General features: G+C 45.8%; 1 long non-coding RNA gene across 1 annotated transcript in view; it reads left to right on the top strand.

The window, feature by feature from the left end:
* The first annotated feature begins 1,845 nt into the window (after positions 1 to 1,845).
* Positions 1,846 to 13,253, top strand: part of LOC308572295 — a 32,953-nt gene continuing 21,545 nt past the window's right edge. The window contains exon 1 of the long non-coding RNA XR_014001677.1: positions 1,846 to 2,473. This is a non-coding gene — a long non-coding RNA (uncharacterized lncRNA). The remainder of the gene's footprint in view (positions 2,474 to 13,253) is intronic.

Genomic DNA, 13,253 nt, shown 5'->3' with positions numbered 1-13,253 from the left:
CTTCACGTGCTTTCAGTGCGCAGGCGCACCGTCTCCTGCCACTTCGCCGGCCGATGAGTAGCCGACGGTGGCCTGGTTTTTTCCCCCCTCTGGTAACGCATGCGCAGATTGTTCCCGCCTTTTTCCCCTCGCCAAGCGTCTCCTTTGCCAGAGGACGGGTGCTGCGAGTATTTCCCGCCCAAAAGGCCACGTGACCCCCTCAGATTTTTACCTCAGAATTCAGTTTCGCCCATCTTACGACTGAAGTTTTCTGCTCAAATGTTTCCAGTTCTGCCGTTTAATTTATTTAAGAAAGTTGATGCATCCTTTGATTAAAAATAACAGATATTAGCAAAGCCGGTTAAAAAAAGAGAACTATTTAAAACATTCCCCCCCATGCATGCATATAAAGCTAGGATTAAGGTAATAATAGCCTGATGGTAACACATGTCTATGATATCTAGGCAGGTTTGCCTGAAAAAAGTGTATTTTAGCAGGTGCCCAAAAGAGGGCAGCCTGATGTCAATAGGCAGGGAGTTCCAAAGTGCGTGTGCTGTTGGATTTCTTACCAAGACGTGGATGTTGTGTGGCACCTGTAACTGCCATTTTCTACCATAAAAATAATAGCCATGATTAAGGGCACGGCTGCTGGATCAGACCAGGACAGGAGCGAGGCAAACACGAAGGATATAAAATAAAAGAAATAGAATGAGCAGGAGGAAAACCAGGCTGATCCCCCCTAATAGCTTGCAGAAAAATCAAACGATTGAGCAAAGCAGGGAACCAAGAGCTTGCCCAAAGCGTAAAAAGGAAGTTAAACCGGGGAATCACTAAACAACAGGAAATTCCTGATAAAGTTCGTTTTAGAAGGGGAGCAACCGCAGCAGAAACCACAAGCTCTGTAGGAAATGGGGTATTTCCTACATATATATATATATATATATATATATATATATATATATGCAGGTTTTGGTGTCTTCGGGTGTCTTCCCGTGTAAGAGTTGGGGTGTCTAGGCGACGTTTCGACGAGGTCTCACTCGTCATCTTCAGGCTGGTGCTTTCGGCTTCTTGTTACTGGAACAGAGCAGGATCTCAGTGTTTGAGTTCCTATCAATACTGTTGAGGGGGTGTGGTGTATAGCCTCCAACGTTCTGGGCAGAGAGGAAGTTCCCAGGTTAGTGTGCCTTTTCTTCTTTTGTTCATTAATTACTTGAGGGATATCTTGAGTGATTTCTTGAGTGATATTCTGAGTACCACTTAGGAGGGTCATTAGGTGTGGATTAGTTGTTAAAGCTTTCGTGTCTTGACCTCTTGAGCTTGTGAAGAGTTTTTTCTGAGAAGATGGCTGTACTGCACTTAGTTGTGCTCTGGCTTGGCTTCGTGTATAGGGGCGAGCTGTGGTTTTGTGCCTTGTGCCAGCCAGATCTGTGTAGGGATTGCAGGGGGGTGCAGCATCCGGAGGTGCCACTATGGTTTGGCTACTGGATGGTGTCTGTAATTTATCTGTGGAGAGGGTCTGGGTTTGGGTCTCCTAAGTGGTACTCAGAATATCACTCAAGAAATCACTCAAGATATCCCTCAAGTAATTAATGAACAAAAGAAGAAAAGGCACACTAACCTGGAAACTTCCTCTCTGCCCAGAACGTTGGAGGCTATACACCACACCCCCTCAACAGTATTTATAGGAACTCAAACACTGAGATCCTGCTCTGTTCCAGTAACAAGAAGCCGAAAGCACCAGCCTGAAGATGACGAGTGAGACCTCGTCGAAACGTCGCCTAGACACCCCAACTCTTACACGGGAAGACACCCGAAGACACCAAAACCTGCATTCCTGTACCCGTGAAAATCTACGAAAGCATATATATATATATATATAGTATTGCATATTTATACACTTCAGAGAGAGAAGTAGAAAATCTGATTCAAGCAAAGAATCATGTCAGGGGAATGAGCAAAATGGAAAACAACCCAGAGGAAAATGAAGCCTATTTGTGATGGATTTTAAAATTAATTGCGGTGTCCTTTCAAAGCAGGGCTGCCTGATCCTACTGAACCCAGGGGCCACATTCACCCGTGACTAAACCATCCGGAGGCCACGTGGCAGAGTGTGGCCACCCATTAAATTGTCAATGTAATGAGCAGGGAGGAAGGGAGGGATTTGTATTTCTGTCATGGCGCTGGGCTGGGCAGGGAGGTTTGAAATTTTTTTGCACATCCCATCACTGTGTCAATATGTTATATACTCTCTCTGTCACCACTAACAAAATTGGGGGATCTCAGATGGGTAGGAATTTGCTAAGCAACGGGTTCAAATCATGTCCCTGGCATGGAGGTCCTCCAGCCATTTTTCTTTTCTTTTCAGGGGCCTTTCCTGGAATGGCAGAACTGATAACACTTGAACGACGAACCCATTTTATAGCTTGCAAGACCAGCCACATTTTACTGCCCCAACTGACTGCACTGCATCCCAGCAGCCTTTGAGAGCTTACAGGTAAAAAAAAAAAATTGGGGGTGGGACACACCTCCCACATTATTTTGCTGTCTTCCCGTTAAAAAACATGTTGCCCTGAGCAACGGGCAATCCACTTTTAATTGTTTGTTTTGTTTATTTGTTTCATTAAAAAATTATAGACTCCTTGGCTGCTAAGGAAAAAACTCAAAGTGGTTTACAAAAAGTTAAAACATTGAAAGCCATATTTTAAAATACACTGAAAGTTAAAAGCCAAAAGAGAATAGACTAACTAGGCATGTCCGAAGTCCGTTTCGGGGGCCTAATCTGGCCCACCGGTCGGTTTAATCTGTCCCCTGTGGCTGTTTATTTCCTGGGGTAAAATCCTAAAGAACCCTTAACAACTTCAATCCTAAAAGAAGCTAAACAACTTTGGTTGGCCCTCACGCATGTTCACTTCATCAAATCTGGCCCTCTTTGAAAAAAGTTTGGACACCACAAATTAAAACTCATGCAAGCTTTCTACACAACTGGGTAAAGGTAAAGGGACCCCTGACCATTAGGTTCAGTCGTGGCCGACTTTGGGGTTGCGGCGCTCATCTCGCTTTACTGGCCGAGGGAGCCGGCGTACAGTTTCCGGGTCATGTGGCCAGCAGGACGAAGCCGCTTCTGGCAAACCAGAGCAGCGCATGGAAACACCGTTTACCTTCCCGCCGGAGTGGTACCTATTTATCTACTTGCACTTTGATGTGCTTTCGAACTGCTAGGTTGGCAGGAGCAGGGACTGAACAATGGGCACTCACCCCGTTGCAGGGATTCGAACCGTCGACCTTCTGATCGGCAAGCCCTAGGCTCCGTGGTTTAACCCACAGTGCCACCCACACAATTGGGTAGACTTGTCTAAATTAAGAATGTATTCAGGCGCCGAAAAGAACAGTGAGGTTGCCTATCTGATATCAATAGGAAGGGAGTTCCAAAGTGTTGGTGCTGCTACACTAAAGTTCTTACATATGTGGTGGCGGCATTATGTGAAACTTGTAAAAGTGCCAGTTTTGCCCAGGCTTGCATCTTGCAGAGGTCTCTTCGGTGCTGCTAGCACAGCAGTTTGACTTCACACCTGGAGGCGCTTTCCATTGTCTCTTGAGACAGACAGATGCCAACAACAACAAAACCTCTAAACTTTATTAGCACAATGCACATGTTAAAAAAACAATCAAATCCCTACCTGTGTGACTGCAATGTAAAAGGCACGACCACAAATGTGATGGGAAAGTATGGGGAGGGAAGAGGAAGGTACCGGTTCTTACAAGTTGCAAAGTTCTTAATTACCACAGGAGGAGCTGTGTGACTCTTTTCCAGCCAAAACAACAAACGGTCTTGCGGAATCTTAAAAGACCGGTACACATTTCTTATGGCATAAGGGGGTTTTTTTGGACCAGAGTCCACTTCATCAGGTTCATCCTAAGACTTAGGACCTAAGTCATAGGTATATAAACCATATGGTTTTGCTGCAGGGTGGGGGTTGTAAAAAGTGAGGTCAGAGGAAAAAAGAAATGTGGGGAGACTGCAGGCAGTGATAATCTCATACTTAGCAGTGGTAATTCACAAAACATTTCTTGATCCTTGCACCGACAAGCCAATTACAACAAAGAGTGTGCTAAAAATCCTTTGATTTGGATAGCCCTGAAACACTTGATCTACCCAGCGCTTTCACAGAGCTTCAGTCTCCCTCTGAAGTTGTTTTGCTGCAGGACGGCTATTTGACGGTCATTTATCCAGTGTCCTGGCAGGTTGAAATGTTCCCCCATTGGCTTTTGGATGTCGTCATTTCTGGTGGCGGAGTGTGTCTGTGTCTGCTTCATATTTTGTGTAGAGAATGGCCTGTTTCTGCTATGCAGAAGGGCATCGCTGAGGGATGATAGGAAACGCCTCGGAAAGATGAGCAGGTGAATTAAGCCCTCATGCTGTGAATGGCATTCCTAGGGCCTCCGACAGGGAAGACGTGGGGATGGCATCTGGGCCTGATCCAAGGGCTGTCCCCCTGGGTCTGGATCTCCCCTTGGGGAGGGGGCTGCCTGTGAGCCAATACGGGCCTCCCACCCAAGGACCCATTTGAATGCAATCAATTCAGGAAGAGGTGGAGCCAAACACTGTACATTTAATGCACATGGCTTCCCCCAAAGAACCCTGAGAAGTGTAGTTTGTTAAGGATGCTGGGAACTATAGCTCTGTGTAGGGGTAAACTACATTTCCCAGGATTCTTTGGGGGAAGGACTTCCGGGTTGACGCGATCTGGAAATGGCGGATTCCCTCCGAGCTGCGGAGGGAATCGGCTCTACCGAGGACGGGTCTTTGCCGCGCCGGCGACGCGGGGACCCTTAAAAACCGCAGGCGCGGATGCCTGCGGACTGAAGACTCGGCGGGTGCCTTAAGCGCCCCCCCTGATCCACGAAGAGCCTTTTTAAAGGCTGCGGAGAGGATACGGGGGTGGCGTGGCACTGAGAGTCGATCGCTACCTCGGTGGAGCGAAGCCGCGAGCCATGACCAGAGAGCGCTGACTTCCTTCCTTGAAAATTTGGACTGAAAGAATCACCCGTGAGTAAGACGGATTGGGACTTTAAAAAATTTACCCTGAATTGGAGACGACCGGGGGGTGTGCTAAAAGGAAGTCCGCACCCCCCCCTTGCAGACGATCTACGCAACGACATAAGAGCTAAGCTGGAGAGCCTACCCTTGGTGGGGTGAGTTAAAAAGGACATTAACTTTCAAGATTTGGCTAAAGGAAATTTTGGGCTGGAGAGTGGAGTTTTGGAAACCTTCTTTTTGTTTTAAACAACCCCCCCTCCCGGGCTCGGGAAAGTCCTGCCTTTGTGCCTGTGTAAGAGCTGCGGAGTTTGACAGCTGTCAAAGCTGTCAAACGGGCGGTTTAAAGTGGAAAAATCGCTATCTAAGATCCCTCTGGACTAAGACGAGTTATAATTGAGTCAAAATTGTTGGAAACAAAGTAATAATAATTTTTTAAAGGACTGTTGGAGGAAAGACTAATAAGTAACCAGATTCCCTCTAGGGGGAATTCTGTGAAACTACAATGGATACAATGGCTGTGGAAGGAAAGTTACTAGTGGAAATCGAAAGGATGTTTCAATTGGTGGGAACCTTACAAGAGCAGAGCTTGGCCATGAATAAACAACTTGTGACTATGACCTTGGGAACAGGCAACTCTGCTCTCTGTATTGAGGACCTGAATGAGAAAGAATCCACAGCTGAATGGGAAACAATATCTACAGAGGTGGAAGAGACTAAACAACAAGAAAAAGAAGAAGTAACCTTGGGAAGTAACAACCAAAAGCTGACATCTGTGGAACACAAGCAAGGAGACGCTGGGAACTTATCTACCACAAGTCTGCGAAAGACACAGAAGAAGAAGGAGGAGGTCCCGGGACAATATGGAATACAGGAACGTAAAATAAAGAAATATGACTGGGGCCTCAGTTTGGACTTTGATTCTGAAGATACAGGCTTTGTGGAAATTTTTCAGCAGTTACTTTCAAATCTCCTTGTGGGAAGAGAATACACTTTGATGGTGAAAGAACTTTTTCCAGACTCGACGACTGACATAAAGGACTACCAACAAGACAGGCGGAGAGGGACTGAAATAGACTTGAAAGCCTCGGACGTGAGGAACCCAGGCTGAGAATCTCGAATTTGGATTTTTATTGGGAAGGGACAAAAACCGGAGATGGGAGGGAGGGAAGAGGAGATTCTTAAAAACTCTTAAGACTTTTAGGTTTGGTTAATATGACTCTTAATTAAGACAAAATGAAAATCGATGGAAGAGAACTTAAGTCCAACTTAGGAAAATCAATTTTTATTATAAAAGAGGTAATAAGATGAATAAGATGGTTAAGAGGAGAAACACCAACTTGCTGATATAATCTTGAGAACTGGGATGCACGAGGGGGGGTGGGGGGAAGTCAGGGAACAAGGTTATGAAATGGGGATTTGCTGATTTTATACATGTTTTTGTTTTGTGTTTTTTCTTTGTGTGTGTTTTGTTTTTATAAAAGCAGAAAACCAAATAAAAATTTTTATAAAAAAAAAAAAGGATTCTTTGGGGGAAAGCCTTGCACTTCCAGTTGGACGATAGAATTGCAGGGTTAGAAGGGGAACCAAGGGGTGATCTGATCCAGACCCCTGCAATGCAGGAATCATAGATAAATCTTCTTCTTTGGCGATCACTTGTAGCCGAGTAAGATTGTCTTCCATGAACACAGTCTTATCAGCAAGTCCGTAAGTGACTGTGGAGGCCAATTCTAGATCCACAGGTGTGGTGTGGATGTGACCTTAGTGCCTCAGATTAGCTTGGCTGTCCCATATCTCTCCCCATCTCTGCTCCTGGCAGGTGGCTCTTTCCTCTAGCCTTTGATAGGCTGATATGTTCTGTTTTGCGGGACCCACCTTGTTCTTTGGATTTATGCTGTTCTGTTCCATTCGGAGCGGGTTGGTTTGTTTTATAATTATAATAGCTTTATCTGTTTTTCAGTCTGTATGCTGTAATGTTGTTATCTGCCCTTACGGTGAAGGTTGGGTAAGAAATGTTGTAAATAAATAAATAAATAAATAACTTGTGAGTGCATCTGCCCGGAATTAAGCATGCTCAGATATTGTTAAGCTGATGAACTGTGCACCCTCCCCGGCTGAGCGGCTCTTAGGTCTGGGCTATGAAGTTTTATTACTTTAAAAATAACTGAACAACTGTGAGAGGTGAGAGATTCTTTGAATGCCATCAGGGGATGGTTACTTTCACTTGTGTTGCCCCACCCTCAATTCCCTAGGAGCCTGAATAAGAGAGTTGCTTAATGGATATTTGCAGCTTGACCTATTGGTAAGCTGTATGCATGTTTTGAAGGGACGCAGGTGGCGCTGTGGGATAACCACAGAGCCTAGGACTTGCCGAACAGAAGGTCGGCGGTTCAAATCCCCGCGACGGGGTGAGCTCCTGTTGCTCGGTCCCTGCTCCTGCCCAGCTAGCAGTTCGAAAGCACGTCAAAGTGCAAGTAGATAAATAGGTACCGCTCCGGCGGGAAGGTAAATGGCATTTCCGTGCGCTGCTCTGGTTCGCCAGAAGCGGCTTTGTCATGCTGGCCACATGACCCGGAAGCTGGACGCCGGCTCCCTTGGCCTGTAAAGAGAGATGAGCGCCGCAACCCCAGAGTCGGCCACGACTGGACCAAACGGTCAGGGGTCCCTTTACCTTTACCTTATGCATGTTTAACATACATATTTATAACATACATACTTGGGCAGGAATAGCCAGCTGCACTAAGATGGGAGACACCTGGCTTGCCGGTAGTCCATGTGAAAAGGATCTAGGGGTCAGTGGACCACAAGCTTAACATGAGTCGACAGTGTGATGCAGTGGGGGAGGCTAATTCTATTAGACTGAATCAACAGAAGTCAAGTGTCCAGATCAAGGGAAGGAATAGTTCTGCTCTATTCTGCCTTGGTCAGACCACGCCTGGAGTCCTGTGTCCAGTTCTGGGCGCCACAATTTAAGAAGGGTGTTGATAAGTTGGCATGGGTGCAGAGGAGGGCGACCAAGGGTCTGGAAACCAAGCCTTAGGAGGAACAGTTGAAGGAGTTGGGGATGTTTAGCCAGGGAAAGAGACTGAGAGGAGATAGGATAGCCAACTATCTCAAGAGCTGTCACATGGAAGATGGAGCAAGCTTGTTTTCTCCTACTCCGGAAGGGAGGACCCGAACCAATGGCTTTGAGTCACAAAAAGGGAGATTCAGACTAAACATCATGAAGAACTATCTGACAGCAAGAGCTGCTCTGCGGTGGAATGGACTCCCTCAGGAAGTTGAGGACTCTCCACCCTTGGAAAGCTTTAAAAGAGGATTAGACAAATTCATGGAGGAGGAGAGAGCTATTGATGGCTGCTAGCTGCAACGGCTATTGCTCTGTCTGTATAGTCAGAGGCAGTGATGCTTCCAAGTGCAGTACCAGTTGCTGGAAACCACAGGAGGAAAGATTCATGCACTCGAATCCTGCTTGCAACTTTTTAACCACTGTGAGAATATCGGCCACTGACCAGCAGGCTCTTCTCATGTTCTTAAATGAACTGTGAATTGTTGGTTATTAATTTTCTTAGTGCTGCATTGCTGTGATATCTGCTTTATTGTGTTCTGACTACAGCATTACTACTGTAGTTAGACTTGTGATTTTAGCGTGAGCCACTTTGAGCACATATTTGCTTGTGGCCAATGCGGTATGTAAATAATTAGACAATGACCTTTTAAAGCCAGTCTTGTGAATTTGGGAAAGGGTGTGTGCACTGGGGCGGGGGCATGGAATGGGTTTTATTTCAGATTGCTGTTCTTTTTTTCTGACCAGCGGGCAGCCCCGTGTTTGTATGAGAATGAGCTTGTGGGGTTTATATTTTGTTGTTGTTTCCTCCTTCATTAAAATTACAGCTTGTTGTCAGGAGCCAGGCTGTTTGCAGCTTTCTCATAACCAAAAGGAAGTAGGTGGCAGTGAGGAACTGTTTAGCTCTTCACACTTTGCTGCTGCGAATAAATTTCCCAGCCCCTAAACCTCCTGGAGGAATTCACAGCAGTGGTGGCAGCAGCGAAGACACCTCTAGGCTGCCCATCCAGAACCTGACACCACCTGGGCACATGCTGGTCATGTGTTACCCCAGACCTATTTCCCCAGAAGTTGCTTCTCTTAAGTTTTCTTGTCCACTTTGTCGCTGTGGAAATTTCAGCTTCACGGTCTTTCTGCAGAAAAGGCTTCATAACTTTTAGTGCAGTCAGAAACTGAGCCATCTTGGGGGCAGGTGAGCAGAGTGTTTGCGAGGTGCAGAGTCAGGGTTCAGGTGACGGCATTGGGCTACAACGAATGGGGCAGGGGTAGTTCAACTGCAACAGCTTAAAATAGCACATATTTCCCCAGCTTTCCATTAAAAATAAAAAGAGGCGGACCCCTAACAGATAGTTCAGTCTAGTTCTGTGTCTGTCCCCCAGGTGTTTACCCCTGTGAGGATTAACGGGCTGTAGCAACTCACATTCAGATCCAACATGCCCTGGTGTCCCTGTTGGGCAGAGTAAGGTAGTTGCCCCAGGCAGATGACTTTGGGTGTCATGAAAGGGAAGCAGGCTGCCAGTTGTTTTAATTCATTGCTAGGAGTGCTTTTACTCCCAGGGAGAGATGTTGGTGGGACTTTCAGCCTCAGGTGGACAAAGGTAGCCAGTCTTGGGAACTGCATTCTGTGCCACCATCAGTGCTTTTCTTATAGGATAAAAAGGTGCCAATACAGTGGTACCTCGGGTCAATTACTTAATTCGTTCCGAAGGTCCATTCTTAACCTGAAACCGTTCTTAACCTGAAGCACCACTTTAGCTAATGGGGCCTCCCGCTGCTGCTGCGCTGCCGGAGCACAATTTCTGTTCTCATCCTGAAGCAAAGTGTGGGAGACACTATTTCTGGGTTAGTGGAGTCTGTAACCTGAAGCGTATGTAACCTGAGGTACCACTGTACTCCCCATGAAGTTGTTACAGTAACTGCCACACTTTTAACCAGAGTGTTTCTACTGGGGGGGAAAGGTGCCTGTACTGCGTACCCTTGAGTGCCCCCAGAAAGACTGAGAAAGCACTGGCCGCCATCCAGCCAGAACTGGCTCCTGAAGACACCGTTGGATGAGGCAAGCATGCCCCTGAAACTTGTGGTTTTATTGCTTTTTAGAAGACCTGTTTTAATTGCTATGCTTTTTAGCTCTTTGCTTTATTGTCTGTTTTAATTAAGGCTGCTTGGATGTTAATGTGTGTTTTTAATTATGGTTGTATGCCACTTAGAAGCTGTTCTGGCACACGAGCAGTACAGAGGTACCTTGGTTCTCAAACGCCTTGGTACTCAAACAACTTGGAACCCAAACACTGCAAACCCAAAAGTAAATTTTCTGATTTGCGAACCTTTTTCGGAAGTTGAACATGCTCTGTTTTGAGTGCTACACTTCCGATTTAAGTGCCACACTTCCATTTGGAGTGTGACACTGACAATTTGAGTGTTACACTTCCGATTTGAGTGCCACGCTTCCGTTTGGAGTGTTACACTTCCGATTTGAGTGCCACGCTTCCGTTTGGAGTGTTTCGCTGAGGTGAGGTCTGTCTGTTTTTGCTATTTATTTTGCGTTTTTGTGGCTCTTTTTTTTTTTTTTGAGACTGTGTGGAACCCAGTTCAGCTACTGATTGATTGATTGATTGTGTGCAGTACATTGTTTATTGCTTTAATTTTATGAGTGGTTATATCAATTGAATTAACTTTGCTTTATAAAAGATCCTCTCCCTATCTTAGGAAAAATGTTAACTTCAATCTTCCTTTAAAGATAATTTCTATAGGTATGTGTGTGTTTCTGGTAGTACAAATCTTGCTATGAACCCTGTATTTTAGGGTTGGACTAGATGACCCCAGGTCCCTTTCAACTTTCCCAATTTGTGGCTGATGAGTTGAAATTCAGCCCAGGTTGGCTCTTTGTTTTTTAAAAGGTGTGATGAGAGGTGAAAGCCATGATGTTTGAAGCAGAACTGGTGATATCAGGCATTTAAGTGATTACAGTGTTTATCATTTTGTCTATTATTTACAAAAATCAGACTTAAAAGTCTACTCAAAGTTTAAGCACATACAAATGGATAATCAAGTAGAATTAGCCTTGACCAATCCAGTCTTGGGAACTGCATTCTGTGCCACCATCAGTGCTTTTCTTATAGGATAAAAAGGTGCCAATACAGTGGTACCTCGGGTCAATTACTTAATTCGTTCCGAAGGTCCATTCTTAACCTGAAACCGTTCTTAACCTGAAGCACCACTTTAGCTAATGGGGCCTCCCGCTGCTGCTGCGCTGCCGGAGCACAATTTCTGTTCTCATCCTGAAGCAAAGTGTGGGAGACACTATTTCTGGGTTAGTGGAGTCTGTAACCTGAAGCGTATGTAACCTGAGGTACCACTGTACTCCCCATGAAGTTGTTACAGTAAAGCCATTTCCGACTATGGGGAGGAGAGGGGGTTGCGGTCTAGCCCCTCCTCCCCAAGCGCGGGGGCTAACCTTGGCCCCCGCGAGAGTTGGGGGAATCCCTGGGCGTGCTCGCGACCCCGCCCGCCTATCGGCGGGCCAGGGGGAGGCGTGGCTTAAGGTATTTTAAGCCTGGCACGCCCAGGGTCCGCCCTCTTCACTCTCGACCAGCTGAGAGGTCAGGTCAGGTCGTCCTTCTCATCGCTGCGACCACGTGGATCAACAGAAAGGGACCTTCTAGCAGGGAAGTGGCTCGTAGCTTTATTCTCGTGCTGTGCGCTCTTCTGCCTGTTGCCCTTGACGTCCCTTGCTCCTGTGTCTCCTCTTTATCCCTGTACGATCCCTTCCTCCTGCCTCCTGCCGCTACCTCCCTTCCTCCCTTCCGTCCGTGATTTCTCCCTTAAAGCTCCTCTGACATGTGTGCGCGCGTTTGATTGGTGTATCGGTTCTCTGTGAGGAGCACCTTGGGTATTGCGAGTGGCAGCCAGCCTTTGCAGGCTTGTTTACTCTTTTAAATACTGCCACGTAAAGCTAGGAAGCAGGGGAACAGATTATAGAGCCTGTTTGAAGGTGTGCGTTACAGCAAGTGTGTGTCTCCTTTGTTTTGGTATCAGTTAGCCGGCTCAGTGTGTTCAAGCCACCACGTGCGTTTCTGCTGTCCCTATTATTTGCCGTTCCCCTTGCCCACTATCCAGCTGAGTGAATTGTTTTTTGCAGTCCCTTTGATTCAGTGATCCTGCTTCCCCCCCATTCCCCGTCAGCTTAGTATTTTTTTTTTTTTTTTTTAGACATTGTTTTCATTTCCCCCTCCCCTCGCCTAGAGGGAGAGTCGCTTTATTTCCTGTTGCTGCTTAGGGCAAAGGGGGTAAAAGAGCGATAGCAAAGGGCTTTGTCCCACAGCCTTCTCATTTGTAAGGGACAGCGTTTACTCAGGCAAAGTTGCCCTAAAAAATCAAAGCTCTCCCTGCCTATTTAAATTGCATGTGGTTGTGGAGTTTGCGTACAAACAGGCTGTTTTGCCCCATGGGGCTTATTTCATTTTAAAATCATTTTAGTCTTGGAAATAGAAATAGTGGGCATTCCCTGCCCCTTCCTTATTCATTTATTTTATTCTGCTCACTTCGTCTGCTGAATCTTATTGCAAGTATCTCATTCTGTTGCCATAGAAGCAGTTGCTGCCTGGGGGGCAGAAGCATAGTAGCTAACGATCGGTAGTTAAGAGCTTTTGTCCCTGAGCCTTCTCCTTTGTAAGAGGCAGCTATACTGTAGCTGCACCCCCAGGGTAATTCTTTGTCCCTAGTTAGCTAGATCGATCCGTTATTGTGTCTTTGACTGCCTTTTGTTTGGGGGTTTGAGGGGCAAGTTCTTTGCCTTCCTATTGCCAACTTATTGCAGCTGTTCACTTTATTTCTGTAACTGTTTCCCTCAAGATTGGAGAGTCCCCCTGGTGGCGCAGCAATAAAACTGCTAGCACATTTGCAAAGCTAAGCAGGGTCCGATGTGGTCTCAAATTGGATGGGAGACCAGGTTTTAAAAAGTCAAACATCAGATTGCTAGAAAAGGTGGAATATATTTCATTTTACTGTTTTACTGCAAAGTATAATATCTGCACATAGTTATTTCTGTGATTTACATTTATAAGTGGGATTTATAAGTTATAACATTTAGGGTTAATATACTAAGATAATCTGACTACATATATATATACACAATAAATAATTAGATAATATATATGTATATATATATACATA

The sequence above is a fragment of the Podarcis bocagei genome (assembly GCF_964188305.1).
Source record: "Podarcis bocagei genome assembly, chromosome: 13".
NCBI classification, from domain to species: domain Eukaryota; kingdom Metazoa; phylum Chordata; class Lepidosauria; order Squamata; family Lacertidae; genus Podarcis; species Podarcis bocagei.
This window is presented reverse-complemented; position numbering and strand designations above follow the sequence as displayed.